Source organism: Podarcis filfolensis (assembly GCF_964270895.1).
Source record: "Podarcis filfolensis genome assembly, chromosome: 1".
Classification (NCBI taxonomy): Eukaryota; Metazoa; Chordata; class Lepidosauria; order Squamata; family Lacertidae; genus Podarcis; species Podarcis filfolensis.
In genome coordinates this window covers 129645943-129664480 of record NC_139604.1, presented here as the reverse complement: position 1 = coordinate 129664480, position 18538 = coordinate 129645943, and positions in this window count along the sequence as shown.

The window sequence follows — 18538 nt, the reverse complement described above, 5'->3', positions numbered from 1 at the left end:
GCCAAAATGTCAGGGGAAACCCAGATGTGTGGCAACGTGATGGAAAAAGCAGCGGAAACAGCTCAGAAAGCTTAAAAGCACTATTTTGGGGGTTAAGCTTCCCCAAATAGCTCAACAACTTTGTGGGTGTCAGGAATTTGAAATATGGCAACCCTATTCCATTACCTCTGACCTACATGTTTTCACTGGAGGTGCCCAGGGTTGAACCTCAGACTCCCTTAACAACAACAACAACAACAATAACAATAACAATAATAATAATAATAATAATAATAATAATAATAATAATAATAATTTTATACCCCACCCATCTGGCTGGGTTTCCCCAGCCACTCTGGGCGGTTCCCAACAGAATTTTAAAAACACGATCAAACATTAAAAATTTCCCAATACAGGGCTGCCTTCAGATGTCTTCTAAAAGTCAGATAGCTGTTTATTTCCTTGACATCTGGTGGGAGGGCATTCCACAGGGCGGGCGCCACCACCGAGAAGGCCCTCTGCCTGGTTCCCTGTAACCTCACATCTCGCAGGGAGGGAACCGCCAGAAGGCCCTTGGAGTTGGACCTCAGTGTCTGGGCTGAACAATGGGGGTGGAAATGCTCCTTTCAGATATACATGGTTATGTGCTCTACCGCTGAGCCTTGAACCCCCTCCGTTTGCTATATTCGGTGTGGTACATTGAAAAGAAGACACAGATTCTCTATAACCAAAGGCGGGCACATATCACAGTGTGCTAAAGCAATAGCATGGAACACAGGACACTTCCATAGACTTGCATCAGACCATCTCTCTCAGGGTTACCGACACTGACAGGCAGCAGCTCTTCAGGGTTTCAGGTACGGATGTTTTCTGGCGCTACCTGGAGTTGCCAGAGATTGGCATCTGGGACATTCTGCGTGCAAAGCAGATGGATTTCCTTTAGAGTTTATAAAATGGGTTAAAGTAATGCAAGAAGCAGCTACATTTTGTTTATTTCGAAACCTCAGACTGGTATTCCCTCCTTGAAGCAAACAGTAAATGCTTTTGGTACAATATCTGATTACTCTATTGATTGGTCCAAATTGGAAATGATGCCAATAGATCAAAATCTGATCACACATTCATTTAAGGAATATCAATTCCGGGTTTGTTCCGAATCTGTTAAACATCTAGGTGCGTTAATACCAAGAGATATAGCAGAGTTAGTCACAGTTGATATAAATAAATTAATAAAAAGAGGTGGATACTGACAGGTAGGAGTCATTGAACCTCGCCCTTTGGAGAAAAGGGTGAATGCTCTCAAAATGAATATTATTCCCAGGTTTATTTATATTCTACAAAGCAGGGGCTCTATTACTGAGCTACAAGCTTTCCTTTAAGACACAGGGACATTGGAGTCCAAGTCAAGATTTTGGGTCCAGCCAGTTCAGTGCTGTCTGCACAGTCTGCACTAACAGCATCTCTCCAGGATTCTAGCTCCTAACTAAAGTTTTTGGGGAGTGAATCTGCATGCAGAGCAGATGCTCTACCACTGACCTAACAATTTCCCTCCTAACAAACATTATTTGGTACTACTGATGCTTGGTACTACCAGGCAGAGGGCCTTCTCGGTAGTGGTGCCCTCCCTGTGGAACGCCCTCCCTTCAGATGTCAAGGAGAAAAAGAATTACACAACTTTTAGAAGACATCTGACGGCAGCCCTGTATCGGAAGGTTTTTAATGTTTGGTGTTTTTATTATGTTTTTAGATATGCTGTAATCAGCCCAGAGTGGCTGGGGAAACCCAGCCAGATGGGCAGGGTATAAATAATAAAATAATTTTTCTTCTTCTTCTTCTTCTCCTTCTCCTCCTCTTCTTCTTCTTCCTTTTCTTCTTCTTCCTCCTCCTCTTCTTCATCTTCCTCTTCCTCTCCTCCTTCTTCTTCTTCTTCCTCTTCTTCTTCGTTATCTGTTGTAAGTGATTTTCTTCCACCTTATATTCTGGACTGTTGCTGATTGAGATGCCTTATACCAGGGGTCAGCAAACTTTTTAAGTAGGGGGCCGGTCCGTTGTCCCTCAGACCTTGTGGGGGGACGGACTATATTTTGAAGAAGAAAAAATGAACAAATTCCTATGCCCCACAAGTAACCCAGAGATGCATTTTAAATAAAAGCACACATTCTACTCATGTAAAAACACCAGGCAGACCCCACAAATAATCCAGAGGTGCATTTTAAATAAAAGGACACATTCTACTCATGTAAAAACATGCTGATTCCTGGACTGTCCGCACACCAGATTGAGAAGGTGATTGAGCTGGATCTGTCCCCTGGGCCTTAGTTTGCCTACCCATGTCTTATACGTTATAGTTGCACCTAAGATGGGTAGGTAGTAACTTACTTTCAGTGTTAGAAACTCAAATATATAAGCTACGGCTCCTTAAACCAAGGTTACAGGCGCCAAAACAAAATGTCCACTTGCCATTTTGGGCCAAGCCAGCTCTAAAGTCTTATTTTCCAAATGATGGACTGACTGCGGTTGATCTGTGGTTAAATATCTGGCTAGTTCAGATGACAACCTTGAGCTAGGTTAAGAGCTTAGAGAACTAAAAGCAGAAAAGTCCCTTGATCCAGAAAAAGTCCACATATATATTGGTCCATCTCAACCTCTTTTTCTTAATGTTGACTGTCCCTGCTCAGAAAAAGCAGTTTGGTTCCAGAAATTCATTCCAGTTGCGCAGATCAAAAATAACTGATAGAATTCTATGGGATGGGGTATTAGTGTGTAAAAACAGTAATAAAAAACATGGTCCCAATTCACTGATTAAATTGCTGCATGCACTTTAGGCACAGACCAAGTTTCCCTATTTTCCAGGGACGTCCCTGATTTAGAGAAGCCGCCCCGGTTTCGGATTTGACCCCGGAATGTCCCACTTTTCCATAGGATGTCCCTATTTTCATTGGAGAAATGTTGGAGGGGATGGAGTTATCCGACCCCTGAACCATCTGAAGGCATAGAGAAGGTTTTAAAATACTGAATGTTTTATTATGTTTTTATATATGTTGGAAGCTGCTCAGAGTGGCTGGGGCAACCCAGTCAGACGTGTGGGGTATATATAGTAAAATCGTCATTATGGAATGAGACACCCCTATTTTTATTGGAGAGAACTTTGGCACCCCCCAAAAGCTCAACAACTTTCTTTCTGTCCGGAACTTTCACTGTTTGAAATATGGTAACCCTACAGGGTACTTGGGACGCGGGTGGCGCTGTGAGTTAAACCAAAGAGCCTAGGACTTGCCAATCAGAAGGTCGGCGGTTCGAATCCCCGCAACGGGGTGTGATCCTGTTGCTCGGTCCCTGCTCCTGCCAACCTAGCAGTTCGAAAGCACGTCAGAGTGCAAGTAGATAAATAGGTACCGCTCCGGCAGGAAGGTAAACGGCGTTTCTGTGTGCTGCTCTGGTTTGCCAGAAGCGGCTTAGTCATGTTGGCCACATGACCTGGAAGCTGTACGCCGGCTCCCTTGGCCAATAAAGTGAGATGAGTGCCGCAACCCCAGAGTCGGCCACGACTGGACCTAATGGTCAGGGGTCCCTTTTCCCTTACAGGGTACTATTATTATTATTATTATTATTATTATTATTATTATTATTATTGCAGCATTTTCCTGCTCTGGTGACTTTTCAGGAAGTAAAATACTTTGCAGGCAATGTGGACCATCATCAGAGAGTTTTGAGGAGCTGATGTTTATCAAATTGACAACTTTGGTAACAATTCAAGTCTTGCTCTCCTTCCAGGTGTTTTTTTCCAATATTGTGATTCTCTAGTATTGAAGCATATTCAAGGTGGCTCTTACATTACAGGGGTGGTGTGTGTTCTGAACTCTCCAGGGGAGGCATAGGTGGACTCGGCCCTCTAGATGTTTTTGGGACTACAACTCCCTTCATCCCTGACCACTGGTCCTGTTAGCTAGGGATGATGGGAGTTGTAGTCCCAAAGCATCTGGAGGGCCGAGTTTGCCTGCTCCAAGGGCTCTTATCAAGGGGTTGGCAAAATGTAATAGTCCTCAGCCTAATTGCAAAAGGCCTCAGGCACATTATCGGTTCAGGCTCAGCTCACTGGGCATGGAGGAAGAGAATGAGAGAGAACAAGATGGGGAAAAGGGAGATGGGGTAGAAGGGAGGGAGGGAGGGAAGGAGAGGGGGGTGGCCGAAAGAGAGGAACAGGGAATGTTAGAAAGAGAGGGGAAAGGGTGGAGCAGAGAGATGGAGAGGAAAAGGGTGTCAGAAGAAGAGAGAAGGGTATGACAGAAAATTGAGAGAGAAATCTGGCAGAAAGAGAAAGTGGTCTTCAGCCCCCCCCCAAAAAAAACAAAAGCCTATTCCCTTTTTACCCGTGATCTCCCAAAAAGCTCAACATCTTTTTGCACCCCCCCTAGCAAAAATCGTGTATGGGACACAAGTGACGCTGTGGGTTAAACCACAGAGCCTAGGAATTGCCAATCAGAAGGTCGGTGGTTTAAATCCCCGTGACGGGGTGAGCTCCCGTTGCTCAGTCCCTGCTCCTGCCAACCTAGCAGTTTGAAAGTATGTCAAAGTGCAAGTAGATAAATAGGTACTACTCCAGTGGGAAGGTAAACGGTATTTCCGTGCGCTGCTGTGGTTCGCCAGAAGCGGCTTAGTCATGCTGGCCACATGACCCGGAAGCTGTACGCCAGCTTCCTTGGCCAATAAAGCGAGATGAGCGCCGCAACCCCAGAGTCGGCCACGACTGGACCTAATGGTCAGGGGTCCCTTTACCTTTACCTTTAACAAAAATCCTGGCTGTGCTCATGCTCTTGTTGTTTAGTCGTTTAGTCGTGTTCGACTCTTCGTGACCCCATGGACCAGAGCACGCCAGGCCCTCCTGTCTTCCACTGCCTCCCGCAGTTTGGTCAGACTCATGTTTGTAGCTTCGAGAACACTGTCCAACCATCTCATCCTCTGTCGTCCCCTTCCTCTTGTGCCCTCCATCTTTCCCAACATCAGGGTCTTTGCCAGGGAGTCTTCTCTTCTCATGAGGTGGCCAAAGTATTGGAGCCTCAGCTTCACGATCTGTCCTTCCAGTGAGCACTCAGGGCTGATTTCCTTCAGAATGGAGAGGTTTGATCTTCTTGCAGTCCATGGGACTCTCCAGAGTCTCCTCCAGCACCAGAATTCAAAAGCATCAATTCTTTGGCGATCAGCCTTCTTTATGGTCCAGCTCTCACTTCCATTCATCACTACTGGGAAAACCATAGCTTTAACTAGACAGACCTTTGTTGGCAAGGTGATGTCTCTGCTTTTTAAGATGCTGTCTAGGTTTGTCATTGCTTTTCTCCAAACGGTTCCAAACAAAGCAAGAGGGGTGTGGGCTGTGGCTGAGGAGGAACAGAAGCAATTGTAGCCTAAGAACCGAGACTTTAGAGTAGCCTTTCCCAGCCTGGTGCTCTCCAGATGTTTCCCCCAACCAGGTTGGGGGAGGCAGCTGTACAGTAGGCAGGCAGCAAACTCTTAGTAGCCTTCAAGTAATCAGCTTGGAAGTGGTGAATGAAGTTGGGGGTGGATTAAGAAATTGCACCATCACCATCACTTTTAATTTGTATACCGTCTTTCTATTTTACAATACTCAAGGCGGTTTAGAAGCTGAAGAAACAAGGAATGTAGACCTTATAACAATCTAATGCAACACAAAAATGTGATGATAAAACAGCTTTAAAATAAGCAATGTACATCAAATAAAGTAACATTCAACAATCAGTAGAATAGGATAGAATAATAATATCAGCATATAAAAATTAAACAGAAACCCACTCTTAACAATAATTAATTTCGGAACTGCAATCTATAAAGCAACGGCAAGCCACAGTGCATAAAATAATACAATGCAAATTGAGAAGCAGAGACTGGAGGGTGGGGAAAGGCAGGTGGAAGAAGGCCTTGCCTGATGGAGTCCCTCCCCATGGCTTAATGGGAGATCACATGTTGCGCTTGCAGAAGGTCCCGTGTTCAAATCCTACCATCTCTAGTTAGCAGGATCTCAGGTTCCCAGGTCAGGGAAAGCATCTTCCTGAAAGCCATTTTCCCATCAGAACACGTAGCGACAGACTACACCAAGGTTTCCCGAATTTGGGGCTCCAGCTGATTTTGGACTACAATTCCCATCACCCCTGACCACTGGTCCTGCTAGCTAGGGGCGATGGGAGTTGTAGTCCAAAAGCAGCAAGTTTGGGAACCCTGGGCTAGACTAACCAATAAGAGAGCTTCCTATGAGATATCCCTTTCACATCTGCAGGAAGGGGTTTCTTCCCTTTCCCTTCTCCCTTTCACCTATTCCTCAAATTAGATCTGGGGGCTCAGAAGTGTTCTCTCCTCCCCTCTAGACCATAAAGTGCCAAGGGCAAAAGTAGAAGTGTCCTGGAGTGTGTGTGTTGTACTTTTAAGAAAGGCCAGAAATGGCTAATGTCTCCCAGCTCTCTCCTAATCCCCTTAAAATATCTGCCTCAGATAATATTGGTTGGAGAATGGAACTGGTGTGTGTGCATATAAGAGAGAGGGATAAACTCATTCGTGTATTTTATTGCATCTGTCTCCCACTTTTTTCTCCAAGGTGGTGCACATGGATCTCTTCCCCGCCCCCTTCCTCGTTTAATCTCCACAACAACCCTGTGAGGTTGGTTAGGCTGAGAGGCAGCAACTGCGGCCCAAGGTCATCCAGTGAGCTTCGGGGCCAAGTGGGGTTTAAGACCCCGGTCTCCCAGGTCTTGGGACGCGGGTAGCGCTGTGGGTTAAACCACAGAGCCTAGGACTTGCCGATCAGAAGGTTGGTGGTTCGAATTGTTGGCTATTTGCAGGTTAGTAGCGCTGCAGAGAGCTTGCTGGGGAGACCATGCATGACAAGGAACTCAAAAATAACTTTAACAAGGTTTTAATAGAAGAAGAGTTTGGATTTGATATCCCGCCTTTCACTCCCCTTAAGGAGTCTCAAAGCAGCTGACGTTCTCCTTTCCCTTCCTCCCCCACAACAAACACTCTGTGAGGTGAGTGGGGCTGAGAGACTTCAAGAAGTGTGACTGGCCCAAGGTCACCCAGCAGCTGCATGTGGAGGAGCGGAGACGCGAACCCGGTTCCCCAGATTACGAGACTACCGCTCTTAACCACTACACCACACTGGCTAACAAAATAATAACTAATAACAAAACAAAAACTCCTTTTACACTAAAGATAATAACAACAACAAACATGACCCGACCCATCCCCCAGGGTGAGTAGAGAGCTAGGTGCTGCTCCTTATATACTACACCCAATTGCTGACACAGCTTAATTAACTCAACTTAGGAGCACCTGCTATGTTTCACAGCTGCAAGACTGGGTCTCGTTATCTGCCCTGGCCCTTAAAGACATACACAACTTGTGAAACAATAATGAACCTTCACATTTTAAAGTGACCATTCAACACGAATCCCCGCGACGGGGTGAGCTCCCGTTGCTCGGTCCCTGCTCCTGCCAACCTAGCAGTTTGAAAGCACGTCAAAGTGCAAGTAGATAAATAGGGAAGGTAAACGGCATTTCCGTGTGCTGCTCTGGTTCGCCAGAAGCGGCTTAGTCCTGCTGGCCACATGACCCGGAAGCTGTACACCGGCTCCCTTGGCCAATAAAGCGAGATGAGCGCCGCAACCCCAGAGTCGGTCATGACTGGACCTAATGGTCAGGGGCCTCCCAGGTCTTAGTCCAACACGCTAACCACCATGTCACCCTGGCCTCTATGGGGCTTAAGTGGGGTGACATGCCCTTAACTGGGCATATGAAGAGCAACAAAACTGATCCCCTCAGTTCACGCCTGCTCTTTTTCTGAAGGCCCACCCTTGGCTGACATCACCGCAGTCTTCACCTGTTACATTTAACCTCGATTCATGCAATGAAAGGGTAGTTCAATGCGGTACTCTCCAGATCTTGTTGGACTCTTATTGACCACAGCTAGCAAAGCTAATGGTTTTTTTGGGGGGGTGAAGGTCAGAGCATCTGAAGGGTGTAGTGTTGGCTACCCCCACCTTACAGTAACTTAAAGTAGAACCTTTTAAAACAAAAAACATTTAATGCGTCATCCAAAATTAAACACCTCAAGGTCGCATGGAAACCAGTGGAACCTAAAGGTGTTTCCATTTGCTTGAATTTGTTTTTAACGTGTGCCTAACTTTTGAGGCCTATTTTAGACAAAGGATGAGCAAACCTAACCCTATATAAAGAGTAAAGGGACCCCTGACCGTTAGGTCCAGTCGCGGACGACTCTGGGGTTGCAGCGCTCATCTCACTTTACTGGCTGAGGAAGCTGGCGTACAGCTTCCGGGTCTTGTGGCCAGCATGACTAAGCCGCTTCTGGCAAACCAGAGCAGCACACAGAAATGCGGTTTACCTTCCCACTGGAGCAGTACCTATTTATCTACTTGCACTTCATGCTTTCAAACTGCTAGGTTGGTAGGAGCAGGGACCGAGCAATGGGAGCTCACCCCGTCGTGGGGATTCGAACCACCGACCTTCTGATTGGCAAGCCCTAGGCTCTGTGGTTTAACTCACAGCGCCACATCCCAAACACTATATAGTGCTGAAGAAATACAACCTGTGCCATTGATGATTGTGCAACCCATATAGCACATAGGCAACAATTATTCACGCAATTAATATTCCTGTTCAAAAACAATTTTTCACTATTTATCAAATTTGTGAGAATAAGACAACTACTCACAAAGTGCCATGAAAACTTATAAGCTATCTAAAATAAAATGAGCTTGCAGTGTCCGATTTTACTAAGTTCTTAAAACTTCTTGGCTCTTTTTTTGTTTTTTCTTGTTTTTTAGGTAAGTTCAAGAAGAAGGTAGCTTCCCGGGAACCTCGTTGAACCTACCTACCTTCTTCTTAGTAAAATCGGACACTGCAAGTTCATTTTATTTTAGATAACATAAGTTTTCATAAGCCCATATAGTGGCAGGGGGATGAAAGCAGATCTCTCTGCTTCTCCCTCCCTCCCTCCTCCTCTCCCCCCTTCCCCAGTTTCTGTATCACCTTCCCCACAAATCTCTCCGGTGACTGACCCACAGGCAAGATGTTTGGTCTAAAGTCAATTGCTCCCTATCGGACTGAACCGGATTGGTCCTCCAATTCTCTGTTAGCCCATATTTACAGTAATATGCAAACGTTAAAAATTTGGTGGAGAGGGATAGCTTGCTTGGAGGGGCGGCGGCGAAAGTCTGCTGTCTAGCATGTTACCCGGTTTCGGCTTATCTGGGCTGGGGAATCCGGAGTGTATCAAAGCCGATTTGACTCGACCCGGATTTCCACTGATTCTCACCTCGTCGCCTTGAAGTTTCTAATAAACACGCAGTAGAAGCCGCAAAGACCCACAGGGCAAAATGGCAAGGCGTCGGCGAGGTTTCTGGGGAAGTATAAATGGACCCTAAGGCCTGGGGGGGGGGGGACGACTTCTAGTGATCCGGATCCAGATCGGCTCAAAGCATCCCCAAACAAACTTGAAATCAAGCGCCCTTCTGGAAGCGCCTTTGGAGTCCAGAAACAGAGGTTTCACTGGTTTGTGTTTTATTCCTCCCCCAGGGAAGAAGTTAGATATTCTCTCAGAAATATGAGTTGCATTGCTGTGTTAGTGCGAAAAGCGTCGGGCAAAGTTTGGGGGGTGAAATGGGTTGTGAAATAAATAATAAATAAATAAATAAATAACAGGTGTAACTCATTTGTAAAAGCAAAATCTCGGAACGCCACAAGATGGGACTTCTCGTAAGAAATGTGCGGCCCCAACCTAAATCTTGTGTGTCCATTCTTTTTCACTATCAAGGCAGGTCTCTGCCCCAAGGAGGCCCCAGATTGCAATACTCATTTTATTTGGGGGGAAAATGGGGGGGGGGTATTTTACTGGAATATTTATAATGGGGCTTACTCACAAATTATTGTAATCCGAGTTGGGAATCCGGAGCGTGCCAAATCCAGTTTGGTTTAACCCACGTTCAGTCCAGACCCGGAAGCAGCAAAGAGAGTTTTGCTGCTTTGTATAGGGTTTCGACCGCCTTGTCGAAAGAGCCATTTCTAAATCTGTCCTCAGATCCAACCCGTTGCCTCTCCCCTACCCCGCTTTAAGACCCAACACGAAAGCTTTGCCCGCGCGCCCATCCTTTGGTGGCTGAAGTCGATGGGATTTTTGCGCAGCCCCGGAGCGTATAGGATTGCAGCCAAAACTCCCGCTGATGGGATAGCAAGGAGTCCTTTCCGAAGGGATCTTGAGCCTGCAATCCTAAGGCGCGCAGCTTCTTTGAAGCTTATTTCAAGAGCAAACGCAACACAGTATCCTGCTGCAAGTGCGCTTAGAACTGAGGTCTAAAGTTTGCGCGGAGCACTGGTGTGAAAAATGTCGACACACGTAGTCGCTTGTCTGAACGTTTCAGGGGACTGGTTATATTTACTCCGGCAAAGGTGGGAAAATGTTTTTTTTAAAAAAATCAGAAATATTTGGCTTAAGAAGGCCGATTGCTTTTGCCCAGTGGAGCGATCTCAGTGTGTCGGTGCCGCTGGGCGAATGTAGGATACCATTCCCCGTTGCTTGTTGATTGAAAATGCCCTGTGTATTTAAAGCACGCGCAGCGCGATCCTAAGCAGGTTTGAATGCAAGAGCAAAACAAAACAAAACTCTGAAGCAAGCTTTCCCCCGCCGCCCCTTGCCGGTAGTACAGTCCTTATCATTTACACTGCCCTAGGAAAGAGCTCCGTTGAACCCAGTGGGACTTACTTCAGAGTAAAGCCGGGCGCGAGGGATCGGGGCCCTCCCTGCCTTGGGCTCCAAAAGAACCCTCTAGATGTCTCCCCAACCTGACCCCAGAGTTTGATGTACCCTCCTGAGAGGGGGGTGGGGTGGGAGGAGATAGCCTTTAGGGTCTGGGATGAATTTTGAGGGAAAGAGCAAATTTATCCCCGCCTTGAGCTATACTTCACTCGGGGGGGGGGGGGAGAAAGAAAGAAAGAAAGAAATGGAACGAGACAATAAAATGACCCTGTTAACCTTTTCTTGTCTGGGGGGGGGGGAATTGACCATATGCTTAAAATGAGTGGACGTGGATTGCAGAGTGTGTGTGCGGGGGGGGGGGTGTGCATCGCTTCCCCGAGGGCTCAGGTAGGAGCTTCCCTGCCTCCCCCCGACGGCTGACACCGATGTATCTGCATTAGGGTTAATGCCCCCCCCCCGCCCAGCCCTTATTAATTGACTCCGTGTTTGGCTAAAGTCTGTAATCTTCTCCTCCGCCGCACCATTAAAAACAGGTTGCCTTTTTCAATTAAGAGCTGCCTTCAGCCCCACAGTCAATTCTCCTAATGACAATACATTATATTTTCACTGTTCTCTCTCTCCCCACCCCCAACTACACGCACAACCCCCAACTCCGAAAGAATGGGAAATCCTACGTTTTCATTAGACGTGATTAGCGAGAAAGTCCAAGAGGGATGGAGATGATTTTTTTAAAAAAGGGGGGGTCTTGTCTGAACTAAATACCGGGGCTTTCTTCTTGTGTATTATTATTAAACCACCACGCTTTTAAATAAATTGGGATTTCGTACAGAAAGCCGGAGGGGCGGGGAGACTGGCCGATGTGGCTCTCTTCAGATTAAATGCAGAATATTGCATGGCATCTATTGCACAGCGATGGTCATTTAACCGACCTGGTCGGATCCGGTGTTGGGGGCGAGGGAATTGGACGAGAGGATGATTATGATTTTTTTTATAAGCAACTTTCCTCCACTCTTAGCTGCAATTATTCGGGTAAACTTTTTTTAAAAATCAAAAAATAAATAATTTCCCTCACTTCTCCTTCCCCAAACCCCAATTTAGTTCGCATACATTAAAAGCGCGGAGATCAAGTTTTGAAATGGCCTCTCACTTTTGGATAATGCTCAGCTTTGGAGAACAAATAAACCGGTTTAATCAGGCAGAAACGCGGGATAAATGGGGAGAGCGATCTAGATTTACACATTAGGGGTTCGGGGAGAGGTGGTTGTTGTTGTTGTTTTGATTTTCGCTCAACCACTCCAGGTTGAAGCATTTTGGGGAGAAAGTCCGTTTTTGGCCGACTTCGCCGGCATCCTGAACTCCCTTCCCAGTCTTGCGGTTTTGGAAGCAGCGGACCTTGCGCGACAGCAAAGGGGGAAAACTCCTGAAAGTCGAGACATTTCTTCGCATGGGATTTAAGGAGCTTCGAAAGACATCTCCTAAGCATTCCTCTTTGCTTTCTTTTCCATTTTCAGGTTTTGAAGAATAGGAGAAGGAACACACGTTGGAAAGAGTTTTAGCTTTTCCCCGGGAGCCGGCATTGTAAATATTTAATTCAAAATTCACCTCTCGACTTTTAATATTATTTTCGACGGGGTGGGAGAGAGTTTCAAATAATTTACATTTGTTGGTGGTTGGGAGAGGATTTGGAAATAGGCAAGAGGTCAGCTCGGAATAGCAGCCCGGGTGGAAAAGGTGAAGAAAAAAATAAAACCTCTCTTCTGGCAAAAAAAGAAAAAGGCAAAATTAATTATATAGATATAGAAATTCATTTTGTTTTGGGGTTGTTGCTTTTTACAAACAGCTCTCCCTCCTTCGTTTACTTCTATAAAATAGTGTTTTGTTAGATTAAAAATAAGAAGAAACCTAAACCGAACATTCCCCTATGCTATCAAGCAGAGGCTACAAAAAAGTTTTGCCCCCCCCCCAATTTAGTTTTCTGTTTCCCTCCGATTAAACTCTTCCTCATCTGCATTATATGGTATCGATTCTCCAAATAAATGATGGGTTGTAATTAGAAAAATAAATAAATTCAAGGATAGAGAGAGAAAGTTTTTTGGGGGGGCGTTTGTGGGAGACTCGCCTTATAAAGAAACTTTTCTTCGACGTGGAAATAAAGGTTCTGTTTTGGCGGGGAGGGGGAGGTTACAAACGAAAAAGATTAGAGATTGTCTCGAACTGCTTTAAAAGCCTCTCTGGGGTAGCCTTTTCTTCTTCCTCGCAGCCTCCCACCCCCCACCCCCCTCTCGCTTTGGGCTGGTTAGATCCTTCTCTCCCCTCCCCCCACCCGCTTCCTCTCCCTCTCTTTTCTATAAAGTTTGCCAACACACGCAAATATATTGGACTGTAATGGTTGTTTTATATGGAGACTGGATTATTGAAGGCGGTGGCTACGCGGAGCCAGACCGGCAGAGGACTCAGGCGAGGCGGGGGTGGGTAAAATAAAATAGAGTAAAGTCCACGGTAAGGGGAATTGCCACCTCCCGCGCGCCCCTCCAAGTCCCGCGCGCAGCCTCCGCCCGATCCACATCTCACTTCAGAGGTGTGCAGCGGAAGGATGCGCTCAGCGGGGCGCGCTCCCGTCTCCAGCCAAAGGGGCTTCCTTAATTCGGTCCGAACGGCGCCCGTCGAGGCACCAGGCTTGGAAGCGAAGCGCGCTGCTGTCAGATCCCAAGAGGAAGCAGGAGAATAGGATAGGGCTGAGAACTTCGATCTGCTGTGCTTAGGATCGCGGGATGTTTTAGGAGGGGTGAGGATTTGCCGGGTCGAGTTAAAAAACAAGGGCACTTAACGAGGAGCGCATGAGCGCACATCCCATCGCTTGAGCTGAGGGGGTTTGTGGGGGGGGGGGGGTCAGCGGTGTGTGTGTGTGTGTGTGTGTGTGTGCCAGTCACTGCTTTGCCTCAGCTACTCCTCACAGGTTTTGCACACTCCCCTCCCGTGTGCCCGGAGCATCCCGAGGCGCGCACGTGCTTCTGCGGGAAGACCTTTGCACCCTCGGCCAACGCAAAGCGATTTTCTGATATTAAAAGCGAAGCGAAAGATCGCGACAACTTTCACAGTTGCTTCGGAGTTCGTTGCTGAAGCGCTAGGAGCAGGCGCTCCGGAAAAGAGACGGTGCGAATCTAAATAATGCCTCTAGCCTTGTCTACACACATATGCTTAGGAAGAGGAAATCCGTGCAAATCTGGGCATCATCTTTGGCACACTGAATTCAAACACTCAAACACACACACACACACACTGGCCCCATTCACCCACATCCCCCATTTTCCCTGCAGAAGATAGCAATAATAATAATAATAATAATAATAATAATAATAATAATAATAATAATAATAGAACATTCGATGCGCGCTAAAGCTGGACTAGATCTCCTGGGAAATTGACTAGATGCCGCCGCCTCTCTCTCTCTCTCTCCCACCTTAACCTCAATTTACTGTGGTCGGAAGGCAAGCCGAGAGAGTCAAGGGTTAAAAAGAAGAAGTGAGAAAATCTCTGCTCATCTTCAAAGAAAGTTTGGGGAGAGTTTGGGAGACGAGGTGCGGAGCGAGGCTCTGGACCGCGGAAGGAAGAGATGCCTTTCGGAGGGTGCGCTCAGAAAGGGGTCTGGGGTGGTGGAAACGGCTCCTGTGGCTGGGGGGCGGTAATGTGGGGGCGGCTATGTGCTAGAGGTGCTGGCTTGAGTTACCTTCCTGCTCTCCTCCAAATAAAAAACACACACCCCCTTCCTACTGGACCACTTTTTCCTTCGCCAATATGAGCAGCACTTGACAGGTTAAGTCAGTTAAACTTACAATAAAAGAAAACAAAGACCGGGGCATCGTTTGGAGGAGCGCTGAAAAGTCCAAACCGGGGTGGGGCTGGGTAAGATGGGGTGGGGGGGTAGGGAGAAAGAGAGAGGGTGGGGGGAGGAATTCGGATCTTAAAAGAGAGACTCGCAAAAGTAACTTACTGTGCGCTAGGAGTGAGCTTTTCTCTCGCCTCCTAGAAAGAGCTGGAACAGCCAAGTTTCCGCGGCGCCTTATCCCGAGCTGATCCCGGCTTTGGGGCTGTAAAGATTCCCAACTGGACCAGGGAAAAAAAATAGAGAAACTTGCGGAGAGAGGAGGAAACGCTGGCTTTTTCTTTCCTCACTAAAACAAAAAAAAAAAAAAGCGCGACCCACTTTTTTCCAGATGAGGAAGACCTGCACCCCCCACCCCACCCTTTTCCCCAACTTTTCCATCAGTTGCAAAAAAAAGCCTTGCCGGTACCAGGCGCTGATCTCCCCAAACCCTGTGCAGATTCTATTCTACACCACTAAAAAGTCCCCCCTCGCTTCCCCCTTCTCCCCCCTTTTCAGATCCAATCTTTCCCTTTTCCCTTTTCCTTTTCTCTCTCCTGCACTCCTTAATTTATTTATTTTTGTAAGAGTCGTCTGGGCATCCGTATAGCTAAGCTAAAGGAAAGGGCTGAAATTCTCTTTTGATAAAGCAGTGTTCTCTCAGCGACCCGGTTTTAAAACCTAAATCTATATTCAAATCTGGCTGAAGGTGTGTTCTGGGATTTATGAAAGCCTCTTAAAGGGGTAAATTTACCAAACCGTGACAAAATCACGGCGATCTTGCTTTTTTAGACATCTGAAGTGGATGGAGAATTTTAAAGAGCGAGGGAGAGCGGGCTGTTTATTTAAGGCGCCCAACACACAGCAGTCAGTGCCCATTTCTGGCCAGTTGATTTTATTAATGGCCGCGAGATTATGCCAAAGTTATTGGACCAGGGGGCAAAGGGGGCAAAGCGGCGGAGGGGAGAGGGGGGGAGAGGGAGAAAAGAGAGACTGGGAGCAGGGAGAAGGCAGGGAGAGCGTCGATTCTCCCGAGCTGGCCAGCTCGCTCTGAACGCAGCGACAGGAGAAGACCGAGCCAGTTCCAAAAAGCAGGTCCATTTCAGAAGCGCATCTTCGACCCCCGAAAACTGCTCATTACCAGGCTGGGGATGTGAAGTGGGAACCTTCTCTATTTCCCTGCTTGGTTTGTTCATTGTCCAGATCTTCTTCCCAGTCCTCTTTCCCAACTCCCAAATTCCCCCGCTCTCCGCTAACCTGCCCAAACTTTGTCCTGAGGTTCGCACGATTTGGATAGTGTTGTGTTGTCTTGTGTTTTGGTTTGTTTGTTTGTTTAAACCCCATTTTGGTTTCAACAGAGCAGGCATTCCTTTCCAGGAAGAGCTTGGGAATAGGATGGAGTGTTTGTTGTAAGTAGGATTGGGGCGCAGGAGTGCAATCCGGTCAGGGCTACGGCGGAGGAGTCCGGAGAAGGAGAGGGGGCGGGCGCCCATATGCCAGGGTTGTTCTACCATAATGCACATTGCCATCTAAAGAGCGGGGGGTGGACACGCAGGGCCCCCACCCCACCCACAATAAGACCATTAAGTCCAGAGTCTAAAATTACCTAACTGCTGCACCGGTGTCGAAGGTCTTGCACATACACAGCAGCAACGCACGCGCGCACGTATTTGCAAAGAACTGTCGAGGGATGGTTGTGGATATTAATTCTTTGCTGGCTCGTTAAAAGGAGTTCTGTGGGGGCGACAAGGGTGGCGAGAGAAGGACTGGAGGCTTTTTATCTCCTCTCTGCTTGAACAGGGCCCCGCGGAACTCAAAAGTAGGAGGCAGCCAGACCCACACACAGCAGCTTCTCAGTCCTTTCCAGATTTCCGCAGCCACCAAAGGGCGACAACTCTTGAACACAATCGAGAGAGGGTGTCCGGATTGTCTCCTTCCAGACTGCTCCCTGTGTACAGCCGGGCCACCTCGACGCCATCGGAAAGGACAACGTTGGGTAGAAATGCATCAAGTTGAAATAAACTCACCACCACCACCCCAACAAAAATAAAATAAAATAATAGAAATAGAATAATAGAAGGCAATCCAGTCAGAGATTGGTGGCTTCCCCAATAGGAGAGGAGGGAGAGGAAGGTCATGGGTTGAAAATCGTTGGCTGGGATGCTTTGCAATAATTCGTTAATTGCAGTGGGAAACGCATTTGATTGCAACACATCCCCCGTCAGAAAGCGACATAAAGAGGCGATTTAATTGGAAGGACATCAATAGCGCAAAAGGCCACATTCCACTAGCGTGGCAGAGACCGAAAAGTAATAATAATAATAATAATAATAATAATAATAATAATAATAATAATAATAATAATTTCTCGCGTGCAACTATGCACATCCTGTTGATGAGACATTCAGTTTGCTAGCTTCAGGATCGCCCGCAAAACCGACGGCGGCTGTCCAAAGGGAAAGCAGCCAAATTATTTTGTGCAGCGCCGAGCATACATGGGTGAGGCAGTTGGAAGAGATCGCCCCTGTTCCCCAGCCCTGGTGTGAAGCGGTTTGCGACGAAAAAATTCAGTTTAATCTGATTCCGTTTCATCCTGTTCCAGCGGCATATTGGATGTGAGGCCGGGCTTTCGAAGGCCTTTAAAAATGAAATAAATCGTACTGCTTTGCTACCCGGCTGGAGACTTCGGAATGCTGTGGGTGACCTTCCTCTTTCGCTTGGTGGACTTGGTGGACTTTTTCAAGAAGGTCGGGGGGGGGCATCCACTCCCACCCCCATCCCCCAAATAATGTGAACTGTTCCTGGACAGTTCCTTGAAAAGTTGAGATATGTGTCTGCGTGGGAATTGAGAGGAGGCGGGTCACAGAATCATAGAATCTTAGAGTTGGAAGGGACCCCAAAGGTCATCCAGTCCAACCCCCTGCAATTCAGGAATCTCAGCTAAAGCATCCATGACTGATGGCCATCCAACCTCTGCTTAAAAACCCCCAAGGAAGGAGAGTCCACCACGGTATTCCAGGTGTAGTCCAACTAAGGCAGAATAGAGTGGTACTATTCTTGAGCACTATACTTCTTTTGATGCAGCCTAGAATAGCGTTGGCCTTTTTTGCTGCTGCACCACACTGTGGACTCATGTCCAGCTTGTGGTCCACCAAGACCCCTAGATCCTTTTCACCCGCACTGCTACTAAGCCAGGTGTCCCCCATCAATATTGGTATCCATTGAAAACCGCAGCTTTAGAATACAGTGGTACCTCGGGTTACAGACGCCTCAGGTTACAGACTCCGCTAACCCAGAATCAGTACCTCGGGTTAAGAACTTTGCTTGAGGATGAGAACAGAAATCGCGCGGCTGCAGCGGAAGGCCCCATTAGCTACAGTGGTACCTCAGGTTAAGAACAGTTTCAGGTTAAGAACGGCCCTCCGGAACGAATTAAGTTTTTAACCCGAGGTACCACTGTAATGAAGTCAAGTGGAACTGCGGCTTGACTCGGACCTGTGGGGCCTTTAATAATTTTAATTATTTTATTATTTCTACCCTGAATCATCTGTTTCCCCAGCCACTCTTTCGGCCTCTCTCCACTCTGGAAATACTTGCTGGGCCTAAACTCCGTGTCCACACATACACACACACACGAAAGTCTTCCTGATATGCACAGACAACTTCCTTCCTTCTTCACATACCTTATGTTACTGTTTCTTTGTATGCCGCCTTTCCCCCCAAAAGGCCCCAAGGCGGTTCACAAAGAATAAACAAATGCATGCGAATAAACCGATACGATTATCTTGGTGGTTTTCGATGTTGCACTTTCTTCTGCCTGCTAGATTCCTTCCCACACACCTCACTTTCTGATATTTACTTACATTACCAAGGTGCTAATCGCCCCCATCTCCCTCGCCCCCCCTTCCTTTCCATTTTCT